This window comes from Vidua macroura, chromosome 5 (genome assembly GCF_024509145.1).
Source record: "Vidua macroura isolate BioBank_ID:100142 chromosome 5, ASM2450914v1, whole genome shotgun sequence".
In the NCBI taxonomy this organism is placed as follows: domain Eukaryota; kingdom Metazoa; phylum Chordata; class Aves; order Passeriformes; family Viduidae; genus Vidua; species Vidua macroura.
The window spans coordinates 70,975,136-70,992,584 of NC_071575.1; the positions used below are offsets into that span (position 1 = coordinate 70,975,136).

Consider the following 17,449-nt stretch of genomic DNA (forward strand, 5'->3'; position numbering starts at 1 on the left):
TGTATGGCCTCGTTAACACGGAGGTTGGGTGTTTCTAACCCACACCAAAGAGTTAAAAACTGCCCTTGGCCTTCCCAGCTCCACCTGGGCAGGGAAGCAGCAGGGAAAAATCCATGGGCGCAGCCAGCCATAATCCCTGGTGCTGAGGAGGCACAGGGGATCAAATCCTGTGCCAGTCCCACTCTGCCCTTCCCTGTCACCCGTTCTGTGCCTCCAGTGTCCCATTTGGGGAGCACTGAAATCTCCCTCCTTTCCAAAGCCTGGGCAGCAGGAGAAGGAGCTGGCTCAAGGATGGAGAAACGTGGCAGAAACACTTCCAATTCCACGTTTGCCACAACACTGCCCCATCCACTCCCCTGACTATGACAAAATGAGGCGTCACTTGTAGTGACCCAGCTCAAAGCAGGGTATTTTCGGGTGCAAAGAGGGGCAAACGAAACCAGCCTGAAAACAGACAGCTGAGGAGAGAGCAGCCAGGCTCTGCCTGGCTCCAGAGACATTTTGCTGTCACCAGTCACCTACCTGCCCTCCAGGCACGCACTAAATGTGGGATTCATCTTGTTTAACATGGTCTGCCCGAAAATTAGACATCTCACCTAATGAGTCAGGCAGGTTTCCCCTGGAGTGAATGGGAAGAGACAGGTTTCACCAAGGGGCGATTTGTGCCATCCTAAAAAGGTGTCTCAGGCAGATGGAGTGAATTGCTTTCTGGAGGTGCCAGTCTCTCTCCATTATCTATAAACAGCAGCTCATTTCGATTCAGTGCTGATGACCAGCATTAGGTGAGACAAATTTCAGCCTGAGTGAGTGTCTGGCGTCTCTCACAGATGGGCCAGGCTCATTTTCACTCATCTCTCCCTTTCCTGGCTTCCCTGTGCTAAAAGTTGTGTGGATGGGTTAGTACAGAAAATCTTAATTTTGAGGGCGGTGTTTGTTTGCTCAATGTGTCCAATTGCAACAAAAGTGTCCAAGAATTGTGCTTTAATCTCTGTTTTTCTTGTTATACTCAACTGGCAGATGGTGGGATTGTTGGTGTGTCCTGTGCAGGGCCAGGAGTTGTGCTTGATAATCCTTGGGGGTCCTTTCCAACTCAGGATATTCTATAATTTCACAATGGGATCAGTTTTAACATAATTCAGCCGATTTTCAGCCCTCCACGACCCTGGTTCCTGCAATTTATGGTTGGGAATAAAATGCCACAGACAACTCTAAGCATCCATTCAGGTGCCAAAGCACATTGATCAGCTGTGAGGGGAATCTGGAAGAAATTACAATCATAAAATCATTAAGCTTGGAAAAGACCTCCAAGATAGTCAAGTCCAGCCCTCAACCAAATACCACCACACCCACTAAGCCAGATCACAAATTCTCTTTGCTTTTTGAACACTTCCAGGGGTGATTACTCCACCACTTCCACGGGGAAACTTGGTTCCTGCCCCATTCAACAGCCAGTGTTTGGTTTGCAGGGAGCTTTGGCAGCACCTCATAAAAAGCTTTGGCTCTGCCCTTCATTTCCCACAATCTCAGCTCCTTCATGGGAGCTCTGTCCAGTTCCCCTCTCCCCACGCTTAGCCACATTTTCCTCACCATCACGCATTCAACACCAGTTCAAGTCCGCAATGGAACACTTTTTGCCCCTGGAGAGCACTGGGCTTCTGTGTATTTCTGCAGCAATCCAAAAAAAAATCCCACAAAAGCCTCCTCTTCCTCCTGCTGTCCCACGGAATTCCTCCCAGTGGGGACCATCCCCAGCACCACTGGCACAAGCGGAGCGTGCCAGGCTCCCAACATCTGCCAGGCACACTTCCCATCCCCTGCAAGGGGCTCTCAAAGCATCCCTCAGCTGGGATGTTTGTACAAACATGTGTATTTACTGTGTCAACACACATTAGAGAGCAAACACATTAAAAGGAAAAGGGAACAGACTGCGAGATGAGGCCTCTCCAAACCTCACTCCGCGGCCTCTCAGGTTGGTAGGGAAAGCTCTCACTCCCAAAATCCCACCCCCAGCTTCTGCCTGCCCACACATCCACAGGGATCAGATCTCTCTGGCCAGGAGATATCTCTCTGCTGGACACGTGCCTGAAGGTGGAACATTTAAGTCTTTGGAATGGAAGGGTTCAAAATGAGGAAATACAGCTGGGATGGAGCAGGGAGTGGGAAGGACAGTGGGAAGCAGAGGAATGCTGCACAAACACAATTCTGGTTCAATCCCAGCCATCCCCAGTGCTGTTGTGCCTTGCCTGTCATGAAGTTTAACCTGAAGGCATCCTCCTCACAAAAGTCCCAGGAGCCCAATCCCTGGGGAACTCTCCTTGATACACAATCCCCAGGCAGGAGCCAAGTTCACACAGACAGAACCAATATTTAGCAAACCTCCATTTTTTTTTTTTTCCTCCCAACAGGCTGAGGATTTCCAGGGTTTTTCATTGAGAGGATGCTGCAGCCAGGAAAAGCAGCACTGAGATGGAGATAAAAGGATGTTTAAAGGAAAACAATCCTTCCTGACGTGCCACATACTGGATCCAGCTGTTCCTTGCATTCACTGCTTCCTCTTGAGCACAAGTGCACGTGTGAGTGTGCGTGAACACACAGGCAAGACAGACAGAGGTAATTATAAAGCTGGAGCCACCTAGAACTTCCCAGCTGTCAGTCCCAGGAAAATAAAACGTCATGATTTAAATGCAGAGACATCCACCGCTTCAAGTAAAAGTAGAATCCCTGCTACGAGATGTGAAAAGTAATTTAAATATGTCCTGGAGAGGACAGGGATCTGAAGGCTTGATGTAAGTCCAGCAAAAAAGAAAAAAAAAAATGGAAACTAAAGTCATAAAATCGTGGAATGGTTTGGGTTGGAAGGGACCTCGGAGCTCCATCCAATCTGACCTTAAATGGGTTGGGGCATCCACAACTTCCCTGGGCAACCTCTGCCAGGGCCTCAGCACCCTCAAAGGGAAGAATTTCTTCCTAACATTAAATCTGCACCTATTCTCTTGTCAGTCTATTGCCAGCCAAGGACATGGGGAAAATCCCACTGTTGTGCCATCGAAAGTTTTCTGGGTTTATCCCATGGCATCAAGGGCAAAATCACCTCCTAAATTCCATTCCCTGCCAAGAAAAGCCCCCAGGACCAGGCACCCAATCCCCTGCTGGTGCAAACCCAGTTCACAACCAGTGCAGCAGCAGGATATGGGAACACTCTCATTTGGGGAGCAGGGGTGGCCCCGTTTCCAGGAACCCAAATCCAGTGCAGGTTGTGGAAGTTCTGCACTGCACATCCTCGAAATTCCCACGCCAGACAGCCTGTCAGCAGGAAGCCTGGCTCTTGGGAGGGCAGCAGCAGGGAGATCTTGAAAGAAAAATCAATGCCAAATGATGTGATTGACACTTCAAAGGGTGTTTGGCACCTTGCTGAGGAGAACTCTCCATTGTTTTCAGGATCCCTGACCCGGATCGTCTTTGCCTGCCTCAAAACCATCCTTCCTTGCTTGTCCACTACCTGAGAGATCCTGGGCATGTGGATCCAGAGGCCTGGATGCCACAGGCTGCTGCTGGTGAGGGAAGGAGTCCTTCCCATCCTGGGATGCAGCAGAAAGTAAATGTAGGTGAGCAATCTCCAAGAGACCTCATCCTTCTGCTGCCTCTGGGAGTTCAATCCCTCATTTGCAGAACACCAACCTAAGGCAGCCGGAGCTTTTTTAGGGTGCATCAAGCTCCTGGGAGCTGTGGGAAGCCCTTTGGCTGGCTGATATTCCCTGGATGACCGTGATGAAGGAAGAAGGTTGTTAAATCAGGAAAGGCTGTGAGAACACTGGAGAGCCTGGGATGCAAAACGAGCTGGATGAACTGAAGGAACGGTTCAGGAAAAGGAAAAAGAAACAGGACTGGACTTGGGGAAGGCAAATAATCTCAGGCAAGAAGTACTGAGAGCACAGAGTCAGAGCAGGACTCGGTGGCACTGCGGGACTGAGGCAAAAGGGGATGAATGTGCTTAAATCAGCAGTGCTGGGCTGCTGCAGGAGATACAGACCCCAGTCCCAGGGACAATGGGCACGTGGGCACATGGCACAGTCCAGCTGCCCTGATGGTGCTGCCAAGGCCACGAGTGGGGCACTCCAGGGCACCAGACTCCAGGGGGACCTGGAGAACCTGAAATTCCATGGCAACACAGGAGGAACTGGGGGTTGTTTAGAGGCGAAGCAGAATAATCAGCTTCAAACGTGGAGCAGAAAAATGAAGAAAATAAATCTTTCTCCCTGTCTGGGGTGGGTGTTCTGGGGATAACAGTAGGAAGGCTGGCTTTAGACACTGAAGAAGATTTTTAGTGGTTTGGGGAGCTTGGAAGTTGATGAACAGGCTGAAGGAGCTTCTGTCAGGTGGGATATGGGTAAGAGTTGATCCTGCCTTCAGTGGGATGGGCTGGGCAGGCTCTCAGGTGTCTCCCAACCCAATTACCCACTGTTTTTGGAGAGCCTCCCCATGCGCAGGGGAGGTTCTGGCTGGGGCTGACTCTGCAGCTGCTGCTTTGGATGAGAGGAGCTTCCCAACCCCGCTGAGCTGGCAGGGACCCAAAGCCACCCCCTAGAAATGACAAATCCCTGTTCCTCACCCCTGCTGGCTTCATTCAAAGAGTGGATACTGTTCAAATTAGCAAACCACCTGCACTTCCAGGGAGCCACGGCTCTCCCGAGGACATTTATCCTGGGGCATGGGCTGCGTCCTGCTGCACCCTGTTGTTCTTAGTGCTGCAGGAAAACAAAGCCCTTTTTAATTGCTTCTTTCCTTGGACACCATGGGAGGTGTTTTTCTGTGCACGTGGGGGCAAAACATGGCAAGGTTTTTGGCGGGGATAAGGCAAGGTTTTACGGGGGGTTTGGGTGGTGGTGTGTTGTCACAGGTTTCTGCTCCAGCCTATTCCGTCTGCATCCCTCCTGGAATGATTAAACTGCACCAGCACACCAGAGGATATTTGTCCATGACAGGGAATGAGAGGCAGTGGAGACCAGTCCCTAGAATCCATCACAAATACCACCACCAGGCCCTTTTCCCAGCACAATCCATGGAGAAGGTAACACCACCTGCAAAAGCACCCTTTGGGATTCCTCCTACACTGTGCAAAAACACCTTGGAGGCAGTGCAACGTCTGCTGGTCCCCAAAAAACACACGGCAGCCACACAGGACCCCTCCTAGGTCAGGCTGGAGACAGGGTGAATCTGTTTAGGTGGAATTTCACTTCAGGTGCTGGATTTAGGGATGACTGCCCAGGTTGGACATGCAAGATGGAGAAGGAATGCTGATATCCATCCCCACCTGCACCTCCCAAACCTCCCTGGCAGTGGATCATGCTGACTCAAGTTTGTTGTCCATAACTGTACAATTTACCTGACAAATTCAGAGCTTGTTGTGCAACTTCATTAATGCATTTAATCCATTTTTACATTTCCTTCAGGTTCGTGGTTTGATGGTCCAGCAGAGTTTAATCTCTGCAGCTGTTATAAAGTGTTTGTTCCCTGTTAAAGTGCAAAATGGAGCCAGCCAAGGAGATCTGGGGATGTAAAACCAGCCAGACCAAATCTCTCACCCAGGTGGGCTGAGTGAGTGTGGAAGGTGGGATGGGCACACTCTAAATACTACAGACAAAAATGATAAAATCAGAAATGAGCAGAACTTCTCAGTGTATCTTCTCTGGATAGCCAGAAAAGCAGAAAAAAAAAAAATAAAAAAAAGACAAGTGTGCCCTGAACTCCCATCCTGGAAAGAGCAGGCCCGAGCTCCAAGAGTTCAAAGAAGTAAAAATACACCCCAAACCAAGCTGTTGAAAAGGTCTTGTCAGAGAGATCATAGAATCATTGAATGGTTTGGGTTGGAAAGGACCTTCAAGGCCATCCAGTTCCAACTCCATCTCCCACTGTCCCAGTGTGAAACCCCTGGGAGTGTTCGACACCAGGTTGGACAGGGCTTGGAACAGCCTGGTCTGGAGTGTGGCATCCCTGCCCGTGGCAGGGCACTGGAACAAGATGATCTTTAAGGCCCATTTCAAGAAAAACCATTCCATGATTTTAAATCAGTTCACATGTTATAAAATTCCCAATTCTTTCTGCAAAATGTGTGATTTTATAGGAAACCTGAGGGAGAATTTCATCTGATTCAGGCAAGATTGTCCCTATATTAGAGGTTGGAGAGGGAGGACAGACAGCCTGAGAGTTATGCTGCACTAAATACCTGTTTCAAGTGTTCAAGGCCAGGCTGGATGGAGCTTGGAGCAGCCTGGTCTAGTGGAAGGTGTCACTGATGATCTTTAAAGTCCCTTCCCACCCAAGCCTTTCTCTGACTCTGTGATACATCCAAATCCCAGTCTGGATCACAGGACGGAGAAGAGCAGTGATCTTATTTAACCCCTGGTAAATTTAATCCAACGCAGAGAGTTGGCTGCAGCCTCGCATCAGCTCAAAGCTGTGGGGTAATACCAGATGTGCAATCAATCCCCAAATGAGGCCCCCAAACAGGGGAAAGAGCAGAACAGAACGTTTGAGTTGAGGCTGCACTCGTGTCCCACTGCCATGAGTCATGTTCAGCCTCGTGTCCAACCTCCTGGCCAAGGAGAGCATCCAGCAGCCAGGCTGGAACAGGACGAGTTTGGCACTGCTGGGGGCACAGGGGACATGAACCAGATGGCAAAAACCGAGGGCATTTTGGGCTGGGGACAATCATAAAGGGAAAAGTGCATTTTTGGAGTCATGTAGAGGGCAGGTGCCTTACCTCAGAGCACATAAAGGTGCTTCATAGTTTCCCTGTACCAGAAGTTTGCAAACCTTGCCCGCCCCACGCAGCCACCAACACAAACCCTCTCAGCCCTGATCTACCAAAGGTTTATCTGGCTGAAGTTCTCCATTTTAAGGACAAAAACGTGCAGAATGGGAGCATTATCCCCCGGGAGGAGGGTCAAGGAAGCTCCTGTAACGCTGTGTGCCCAGCAAAGTCAGGCTCCTTGCTGTGTGACACGCTTCAGCCCAAAGCCTCCTGCAGCACATGCTGAATATTTATGAGTGCAAGACAAGGATCAGCACGACTACACGACACAGGTTGCAACTTGGCAAAAGGAAAAGATAAAAAAAAAAAAAAAAAAAAAAAAAAAAAAGCAACTGGTTGGAGGAGGGGTGGGATATCAGCTCTAGATTTGCCAGCCTGTGGAGAGAAGACAGAACCAGGGTGCTGTAAGGCCATTATTCTGCTGGGTGTTGCCAGAAAAAAAGGAATGTAGGAAATACATCTATGGGTCATAAAGTGCCCCTGCTGCCACAGCTGTGTGGCCAGGAGGGGCCCCAGGCTGGCCACCCCCTCTAGGGGACATCTCCTCAGCTCAGGCATAATGAGGTGTGCTGGCATTAACTTCACACCTCTCAAAACCAGCACTAACCAAGTGCAATGGCAGCTCTTGAAGGTGTTTTGTCCCATCAGCTCCATGCACCTATTTTTGAACAGGATGAACCACCTGCCAACCAACAGCTTCCCTGACACTCCCTGGTATCATTCCTGATATTTGCTGTGGGAAGGGAAAATGGGCTGGGTTTGAAGCACCCTGATGGAGATGATGGGGTGGGAGAGCTCTGGTGTGACCTGCTGGGTCGGGAAATTGCCCCTTGGAGCTGCCTGGAGAAGTGCTGCACCCTCCTAGGAAACCACTCTGATTTTCAGGGGATGAGGGACTTCCCCTGGGGCAGGGCAGGGCTTCAAACCCTACCTCCAGCTTTTTGAGGTTGGGGTGTGGCTTGCACAGTCCACTCCTTTGCCCAGACTCTCCCAAGAAAGCCAGCATAAGCACAGTGGTGCTTCCTCCACATAATTCCCAGCACATGGAAGCACAAACCCTAACAACAGCCCAGCCAGAGTGTTGGACTATGCCCTTTTATGACCCAGAGATGGGGCAGCTGAGAGGCGTTTTAAAAACTTTTATTCCATTCTGAAGGGTGAGACAATACAGATTTTATAATTCACACCATCACAATCAGAAGCCAGCTATTTCTTAATTACAGCACATTGTAAGTGTTTCTTGGTCTGTCAGCCCTCAGTGTGGTGGCCACATCCTCTGCTTGAAGAGCCACCTCATTTATCCCTGAAGCCTCCAACCTTGGCATCTGCAGGGACTTGGCCGAGCCAAACACCGTGGAATCACTGCCTTTGGCATCTCGGGGATGCCACGGGAGCAGTGGGAATGTGGGAAGGGCGACTTGGCTCGGGAATGAGCCCAGCCACCAGCCAGGAAGGGGCTGTCCCCCCTCCCTCCACCGGGATGCCACTTTGATTCTGCCCCCTTCTCGCAGCCGGCTGGAAACCTCCCGCTGCCGCTCTTAGATTATGCTGCGTAATCCAAGAGGCACCAGATTCCTCCTCCCCTCTGGGGTTTCCATCTCGGGAAGAGGCAGAGCACTGGCAGGCAGAGTCCAGCCTCCCTGGGAAAGTTGTCGATGTGGCAGGCGGAGCCCTGTCCCCACCGCCCTCCCCTCTCTCCTCGCATGGAGAGCTATTTTAAGTCCCACTTGTGGCTGCCTTTGTGATTTCCCTGGCAGAGCTGCCTCCCTGACATCACAGCGGAACAACAGGCGGCTGGAAACCCTGGGAGCACGGAGGAACCGTCCCCCTCCTCGGTCCCCTGGCTGATCCCTGCTGCAGGATCCCAAATCCCACATCCCAGGAGTGGGTATCAAAGGGATTAGGGGAATAGGCTGGATAAAATAACCTCTCCTTGGTGCAGATATCTGCCAGTACCTGGTGGTCTCACCTGGCTGATTACTGCTCAAAGCATGACCAGCATTCCAGTGACAGCCAGTTTGGGATGCTTTCAGCATCCAAAGAGCCTCAGGCAGTGGCAATACATCAATTACTGAGATAATTTGTGCTTTTAAGTAACCTAAAAATCACCTTGCCTGCCCGCATTTGAAAACCCCACGGAAGAGCATGGATTAAAGGAACTTCTGGCTCAGCTGCTCCGTGGCTCGTACTGGCCCCACCAGCAGCAGGAGAGGATGGATCCACCCAGGGAATCTGTGCCAGTGGGACACAGCCCTGGCTGCCTCCATGCTGAAAATTTAGGCTGAAGAGCTTTGAGCACAACGTGGGGCCACAAGTGACATCAGTCTCTCTTAGCTGGTGGCTCCCAGACTGCCACCACTGCCTTGGATGGTGGCAGCAGGGTGGAGAGCCAAAGCCCTGCCCCACGGGGCATGCTCCAGAGAAAGAGCTCTGATGATTCCTTTGGCACTGCCTGATGCCAAAATAGTCTGGAAAATGTCTTGGTGATGTCCACGCCTCTCCCAAAGATCCTCCTGTGAGTGGTAACAGGGAAGGAGTAGAAGATGGGCTGGAAGGAGCACTAAATTCACCCCAGGGAGGTGGTGCCAGCTGGCAGACTTGGTGTCCCAGGCTTTGGGGGAGCCATGGGACAGTTGCTCTATGACAGCCTCATGCCTGTACCTCCCTCAGGAGGTCCTATATAAAATAAATGCAATAAAAGTGTGGGAATTAAGGCAAAGGAGGAAAGAGCTGATGTAAGGGCAACCCAAAGATCTGGTGTTGTCACTGGCCTCCACATCCCAAATGGTCTTGGAGCCAGCATTTCCAGGATGCAGTGGCTCACCTTCAAAAGCAGAGAACTGCAGACTTTGGGGGTCTGAAATAGGAGGGACCTGAAGTGCTCCTGGTTAGACTGCAAGGACCTTGGCTCCTCTTTGTCAGAGTTCTCTCACAGGAGAGCCTGCAGCCTTCCCACAGAAAAAGTTTGGTGCTGACCCCACGAGGGTCTGTCCTGAGGCTCCAGTGCCACAGCCTGTCCCAACATCACCCCAGCATCACACAGCAAACAGCCTTGAATAACCCCTGTTCCCTTCCCAGCCAAGTCTAAATCTCCTGAGAAACAGCACCTGGGAGAGAAGGGGACTGCAGCCAGCATTTGGCACCTGATAGTTCTTTTTCTGGAAGGTACTGAAATGTCTCAAGGACACGGATGGGAACAGCACAGCACATCCGTGAATGTTTTAGGATCCTCTACCTTTGTTTTGACACTGTGTCTTGTGCATATTCATTCTGAGGCACAGCCTGAACTCTCCTGCTGCTTAACAGGGGGAGTCAGAGCATCTTGGCAGGATCATTTTGAGCGAGTCTGATGTTGGGAATAACTTCTCAAAGCAGAAAAACCACTGAGCTCAAGAGTCAGCAGTGAGCGACGGAGTGCTGGGAGCTGACTTGGACACTGAATCCTCAGGAAGCAAATGCAAACATCAGCCAGAGGCTTTGGCCAGAAGAACTTACCCAAAATCCACAGTTATCCAGCACCAAGGAATTACCAGAACCTGGGCTTCATTTCTTGGGGTCTGCCTTGGTGCCCATCTGGTTACCAGTGAACACAAAACTTCATAATGGGATCCTTAGGGTCCCTTCCAACCCCAACCATTCTATGGCTCAGTGATGTCTGGGACCACTCCTTTGTTTGACACCAAGTGCTCCAAGCTGAGAACCCTCAGGACTTTCGAACGAGTCACTCCATTCCCAGTGGGATGCAGATGTCCAGTGCCAAGTGGACAGGCCAGAGTCTGCCCACGTGTGACTGCAGTGGGTCCTGTGCTCATGTACCTGTGAGTTTCTGGTTTAATACACAAATATTCCAGTTTAATTAATTCTGGTTCAATGCATAAAGCTGGAGACAACCAGCTCAGGACCACCTGGGCCTCCATCAAGACACCCAGCACATATTTTTCCAGCTGTGGAGAACCAGCTCTGTGATAAAACCCTAAACAGAATGACAGCTTGGAAAAAATAGGTCTGTTGCACCCTGACTATGACATCTACATCTCCCTGTCTCTGGTGGGTCAAATACCACTGCATGACTGCACAAATGGTGAGGGTCAGGTCTCTCACATCACTGTGATTAACACCTCCTGCTTCCCAGGATCAGGTATTATTAGAGGTGACAGCAGATTTGCATAGAGGCGCAGCATGTGGCCACCATCCCACATCTGGGCTCAGCATCTGGGCTCACTCCAAGTGGGTTTGGTTTGTTTCTACCAAACCTCAGAGACTTTGGTTGTGCTCCTGACAGGAAATTGGGTTTGCTTAGGAGGCAGGAAAAATGTTCAGCCTTCACAGAGCAGCAGTGACTGTTGGAAAGGTGATGATGAACCTGGAGTAGCTGTGCTCTGTATTCCTTATCCATAGGGACATAGAAAATGCAAGCACTCATGTCCATGAACCCTGTGACCCCAAGAGCTGAGGCTGTGTCCAAACTGGTGATAGAACTGTGTGAGATAAGCCCAGCACTGGCTGCAGAAGGGACCCCAGACACACAAAGCTGACTCTCCCTTCAGGGCACAACTCCTTTCCACTCTGCTTGGCCTCCCCACACCCTCAGGAGGGGCAAGGGGCTACTCTGTCCATCAGGCTGACAGGACTGGATGGGGAATTTCATGCCTGCCACTGCCCCTCCAGCTCGAGGGCAGGAGGACACAAAAGAGCTGCTGCTGATGTGTTTCCTCCTGCCCCCCAACCAGACAGCTCTGCCTGCATGGGGTCAGGCCTGGCCTCCCTTCCCCATCGTTTTTCAGCTCTGGCAAGAGAGCAGGACCTGCAGCCCTTCCTTTTTGTCCCAGCCTTATTCAACAGACACCAAGGCTCCCCTGGAGAAGGGTCTGGAAAAGCCCAGACTGGCTGAGCACCACACCAGACTGCAGGGGAATGGAGGATTGCAGGCAAGGAGTGGCTGGAGCTGCAGGAATTACTGACTGAGAATGAGGAAAACTCTGACAGGGACAGGAGAAAGGTGATAAGCAAGATACCATCACACTTTCTTTGCCCTCCTGGCTGGAGGGACCTCCAGCCCTCGTCTCCTCCTGGATGCAGCTTCAGCCTCTTTGGTTTTGATGATGTGGCAAAGCCAGAGGACCACAGCAACTGCAAATCATGTGGCTCCTGGTCTCGTGCCCCAGCAGGAGCTGATCCCTCCCAGACCCAGCTTCTTCTAGGGTCAGTCACTTTTTTTGGCAGCTCTCCATTTGAGCAGCATCCAGCTAAAATCCATCCAGGGATGGATCTGCTCTGCTCTGTGCTGTCTCTGCAAGAGGGAACCAAGCCAGCAAACCTCAACAGCTCAGAGCCAGCCCCACCTTGCTCTCACCTGTCCTGTTCTCTTCCCCTCAGGTTCAAGTGCCTGGCTCCAAACCAGAAGAGCTTTCTGGTCTTTCAGCTCTGGCTTTCTCTTCCCACTTCCCACCCTCTTGTCCCTTCTCCTGTTTTATTCTTTCCCTCTCCACATAAAAGCAGGTCTTCTCCAGCTTGTACCAGTCCTGTTTTTCCAGGCTGTGAGGAAGGCTGACCACAGAGAAGATGCCAAGAAGTTCATTTAGGGCAGGAGACCTGTCCCACACACATTTTATTTTATTCTGGAGCACGGGGGGGCAAAGTACCAACCTGCACATCTCCCCCCGCCATCCCCAACATGAGGGATGCCCGAGCCTTAGAGTTTTTCTTCTGGAGGGACTGGGCAGGCCCTTGCCCAGCTGGCAGTGACTGGAGCTGAGTCCCTGTCCCTTCCCAGGAGCATCCATGGCTCCTGCATGTGTTAATCAGCAGCTTTGTTCTGCATCACCTCACTGTATAACAGCAGGAATTTATACACCCACGAATGAACAATCAGCACAGAAATGAGACACGTCCTGGTGCCCTCCCTGGAAAGGGACAGGGACACGGATGCTGGGGACACTCAGCTTGCCACGGCCTCTCCACCCTGCCAGCTGGGCTGTGCTGCCACCACTAACAAGTTGCTTCCTGCTGCCAAGGATAACAGAGCCACTGTCACCCAACCCTGCACTCTGCTCTTGGCTGCCTCGGGAACCCGAGTCAGGAAGGATGGGGTTTTTTTGCACTTGTCATTTCTCAAGGAGGGAGGAACATCTCTCCCAGCTGCTTCGGCTGAAATCCAGTTTTTATGTAATCAAATGTGACCTCTAGCTGTCTGTGTTTAAGGCTGCCGTCACTGCGATATCGTTCAGACTGTTAGGACCAAGTCATCCATCTCCTCAACTATAAATACCTTATAATCATCCCCAAGGGCCTCGCAGATGAAGATGCCTGGAGAAAAGGGGGGTTCGGCTCTGAGTATCACTCCACTCCTGAAACGCAGCTGCCTCTGAGTGTGGAATGTGCAGCGGATTTTTAACAGCTTCTGGTCAAAGTTACCAGCAGAAAACCCACGGAAATTGCCAAGAGGATGGAGAGCCACCCACACCCAATCTGCAGCCAGATAATAGACTGTGTTAATACAGGCACTTCTGCAGAAATTATGCCCAGGCCAGTTCTACATGTTCATCCCACTTTGAATCCTGCTTTGCAGTGCAAGACGGGGGGGGGTGGGGGGGGGGGGGGTGTGGAATCCACGCTATTTTAGACAACACCAGCCACTCCTGCCAGGCTCTGTAACGTGAGGTGGAAGAGAGATCAGAGCAGACACAAAGCCCTTGGAATGAAGGTTTCCTCAAGAAACCCAAACTGCCGACTCTTATTTACTTGTGTTACACAGTGTGATGTTAATTCGACAATTAACGCTCGGGCTGATAATTGCTGGTCCCACCTCCTCCAAAGCCTGCACCTGCTCCCCGTTCCAATCCCGCACTCCCCAGGAATCCACAATGAGGTGAGGCTGCAGCAGCTGCATTGTGCATGGCTCTGCTTTCCCAGCCCGCAGGACTGGGGACAGAAATCCCCAGGTTTGGGTGAGAGGGATGTGTGTTCACACGAGCGCAGCCGCCTCACACGCGGCGTGTGGCAGCAGCTTCACAAATTCCCTTCGTTCCTAGACATCCCTCTCAGGCGCCAGACAACTCTGCCAACTGGGATCCAACTTGCCTTGAAAGCCTCCTCCTCCTCCTCCTCCTCCTCATCACCCTCAGCCACCATCACTGTGGGACACCGATTTATTTATTTATTTATTTATTTATTTATTTATTTATTTATTTATTTGTTGGCTGGTGGTTTGGGGTTTTCTTTCTGTAGGAAGGGAGGGGAGATTGTGTTGTGGCAAAGAAGTCACACCCCTCTCTTTTCCTGCGCAGTTGCGTTGGGTTGGGAAGGGTCTTGAAGACCATCGAGTTGCACCCCCCCTGCCTGTCAGGACGGACAGACAGGACACTGCGCTGTCCCCAGCCTTCCAAATGGACGCAGCCAGAGGTGGTGGGAGCTGCCAGTGCTGTCCCAGTGAAAGGATGGGTAAGATTTCCCCACCAGCGGGGTCAGGGCAGGAGGAAACCACTGACAGTGGAGAAAAACTCGGCTCCACGGAGGCAGGAACAGCCCTGTTCACACCCACCCCTAAAAACCCTTTCTCCAACCTGTCGCAGCTGTAGCACATCTCGTAGAAACCTGGATGAGCTCTGCTCTTCCTGTCAGCCCCTTCCCCTCACCCTGTTAAAGGATAAAAAGACCTGTCTAAAGAAGGAAACCACAAAAATCACGTTCTGGTGAAATCACGCTCTGCTCTCCATGCCTTCCAACCTCTGTCTCTTTGCATGCAGCTTAATTACCTTCATTAAAGGCCCAAAGGAGAATCCCAACAGCTTTGTTTTGTTGTGAATTGTGGTTATTTGCCTCCCTGAGTGTTTGCAGGTTGGGGTATGAGAGCAGGGGCTGCTTCTGGACTTGCTCAAATTTGCCAAGACTGATGCAGTTCTGCCCAGAAGCCTCCAAGGTTTTGCCCTGGGCAGGCTGACCTCTGGTCGAGGAGCAAAATTCCAGAGTCCAAGGAGAAGCCAGCGAGGCAGCGAGTCAATCTGCAGCCAGGAAAGGTGGTGGATACCTGCTTGTGGACACCTGGGAGATAAGCACGGAGAATAGGGCAAGAAAAGCTGCGTCTTTTCCTCCACTTTAATACTCTGGTGAGAAGTCACAGCATTCCCAGCACTGTAATGCTGGATATTTCACCATGGAAAAGCTGCAGCAGCGTGGCTGCAGGGCACATGGCATCAGTGTTCCTGTCAGGTAGGAAACCACCAGGATTTGCAGCTAAATGGCAAAATATGGAAAACAAAAGGGGATGATACAGGGACAAGAAAGCTTATTCCCATCCTGGACCAAGAGATTCACTGTGAGGCTGTGGGAGAATTCCTGCCTTCACAGACACACAAACTCCTGCTCTCTATGTTTTTCCAGACTTGAAAAACACCAAGAGCAGCAAGGGAGATGGCTCAGCCACAGACAGTGCGCAGACAGGAGAAATAAGTGCTTTTTCTTTCCGTGTTTCCTTTTATTCCTCAGATGGAACACCTTTTAGCACCTAGTGCAGATGCAGTTTAACACCTCCAGGGTGGAATTAGCGGGTCCCAGTGCACTCCAGGAGGGAGCAGTGTGCGTGGGCACTCCAGCCTCTCTGCAGAGAAAGTGCTTCCAGAGGGCAGCGAAAGAAATCTCCATTTAAGGGGAAATTAATGGCATTTATGGGGAAATTAATGGCATTTATTTCACACCGTCTCAATCCTTTTGTTTCCATCCTGAGGACTGGAGCTGGGGATGCCCTGAGGTGTGGCTCCACCAGCATCCCCCAGTTGTCCCAGCTGCTGCTCACCAGGTCACACCACAAAAGCCAAATCCCCCAGAGCAAAACCCAACCAGAAGATGGGAACACACTGAGCAGGCTCCACCCCACAGCAGGAATTGCTCCTCCTTCGCTCAGGGCCACTAAATTTCCATCAATGTAAAATCCATACAAAACATAGTAACATCCCTGTAACAGGGATGGGGGGTGAAACAACAGCTGGGGTCTGCAACTCTTCTCCTACAACCCTGCCCCTTGCCAAGGGGCACATCTGTCCCCTGATTGTGCATCTGTGGGTGCATCTGTCACTCGAGCCCTGTCCCTCCTCTCCATGTGGCACCAGACTGGAGAAGTTTGCTCCAACAGCCTTTGAAGTTCAATGCCACGCCGCATTTATCACCACTAAGAGGACAAAATAAGGGCTGGGGCCGTGCTTGTGCCTTGAGGGACTGAGCAAAGTGGTGTCAGCTCTGCTGGCTCATAAATCTCCTTGGAGGAGGTGTTGCTGGATTTTCTGTTGGAGGGAAGGTGCTCGGGGGAGTGCAGGAGAACCGCGGTGCTGCCGAGCAAAAAGTCAAAACTGCAAATCCTGGCTCCTCTGTTAACTCCCAACTGCAACATAAAATGAGCCACAGCCACTTCTGCTGTCCCCAAATGACATGGCACAGCTTGGGTTTGTGCTTTCATATCCTTCTGCTACCAAAGCAGGGGGATTACCCCAACTCTGCTTACCGAGGATGGGTTTTGGGAGGTGTTAACCCTTGAAGCAGCTCAGCCCATGCTGAGACACAACAGACTGGCTCATGCCAAAACCACATTGGCAAATGTGCTGGTAATTAGACAAAGTGGGCATTCAAGGGGCGGGGAGGGTGTTTAGCATCCTCCCAGAGACAAGACCTGCAAACTGCCTGCAGCAGCAGCAGCAGCAGACAGAGGAGGCACGGCAGCCAGCAGCAGTGCCAAGAGACAGACTCCAGAATTCCAGCTCTCTGGCATGGCTGACAGCCCAGAAGATACTGCAGCCCCTCTCTGGAAGCTGGCTGAGGAGTCAGGAAAGCACAGCTAAAGCTTTGACAGTCTGCCACCTTCATTGTGCACAAAATGCTCCTGTGGGCTGCTGAGAGGTCTGGGGACACACGGTGTGAGCCCCTGTGTCACCAACCTGCCTGGGATGCTCTGGGGACTCTTTTACAGCTACAGAAGGGACCCGTGGGGAAAACTCTGCTGGAACTGGGACAAGAGGGGATGGCAGAGTGTACCCAGGGACTGCTGTGTGCCACAATCTGTGGATAAATGCATGGGCACGTCCGAATCCTGATTGCAGAATTACAGAACCATAGAACGGTTTGGGGTGGAAGAGACCTTTAAAGGTCACATAGTCCAGCTCCCCTGCAATGATCACGGTCAGAGCCTGATTTTGGCAATGTTAATGAACCCAGGGCTGCTCATCATAATTTTTATGCTTTGCAGGCATTGTTGTCACCCTTAGGAACTTCAGGAAGAGCCTGGCCCCACTACCCTGAGTGCCCTCCCAACACCAAACCAGAGGGCAGAATCACTCCCCAGGAGCACCCAGCTCATCCCACTTTCTCTGGCAGGCCGTGCACTGCTGCCCACTCCTGAATTACCTCAGAACAAGATAAAACCCAGGAAATTAATGATTTCCCTGAACCATCTTTCGAGGAGGAACCTTCGCTCGCCGTCCTTCACAACCAACAGACATCCCATGACATTTTTCACCTCTCCTGTCAGGAGGGGATGCCCCTTTCTCTCCAGCTGACTCATGAACCACTCCCACAATCCATCAAATTAGTGATTTCACTGTTTGGGCATATTCTGCACGATTTTGGGTCCCATCTGTCAGGCTGCTGCCTCGA

At 51.3% G+C, this 17,449-nt stretch overlaps 1 protein-coding gene and 1 long non-coding RNA gene across 3 annotated transcripts in view; both read right to left on the reverse strand.

Moving 5' to 3' along the window:
* Positions 1-17,449, reverse strand: part of PLXNA4 (plexin A4) — a 414,284-nt gene that overhangs the window by 238,246 nt on the left and 158,589 nt on the right. The window lies entirely within an intron of this gene.
* On the reverse strand, positions 965-10,383 carry LOC128807170 (uncharacterized). Its single transcript, XR_008437075.1, has 2 exons — positions 10,307-10,383; positions 965-1,258 (listed from the first exon to the last, which is right to left on the reverse strand). It is a non-coding gene; the product is annotated as an uncharacterized LOC128807170 (long non-coding RNA).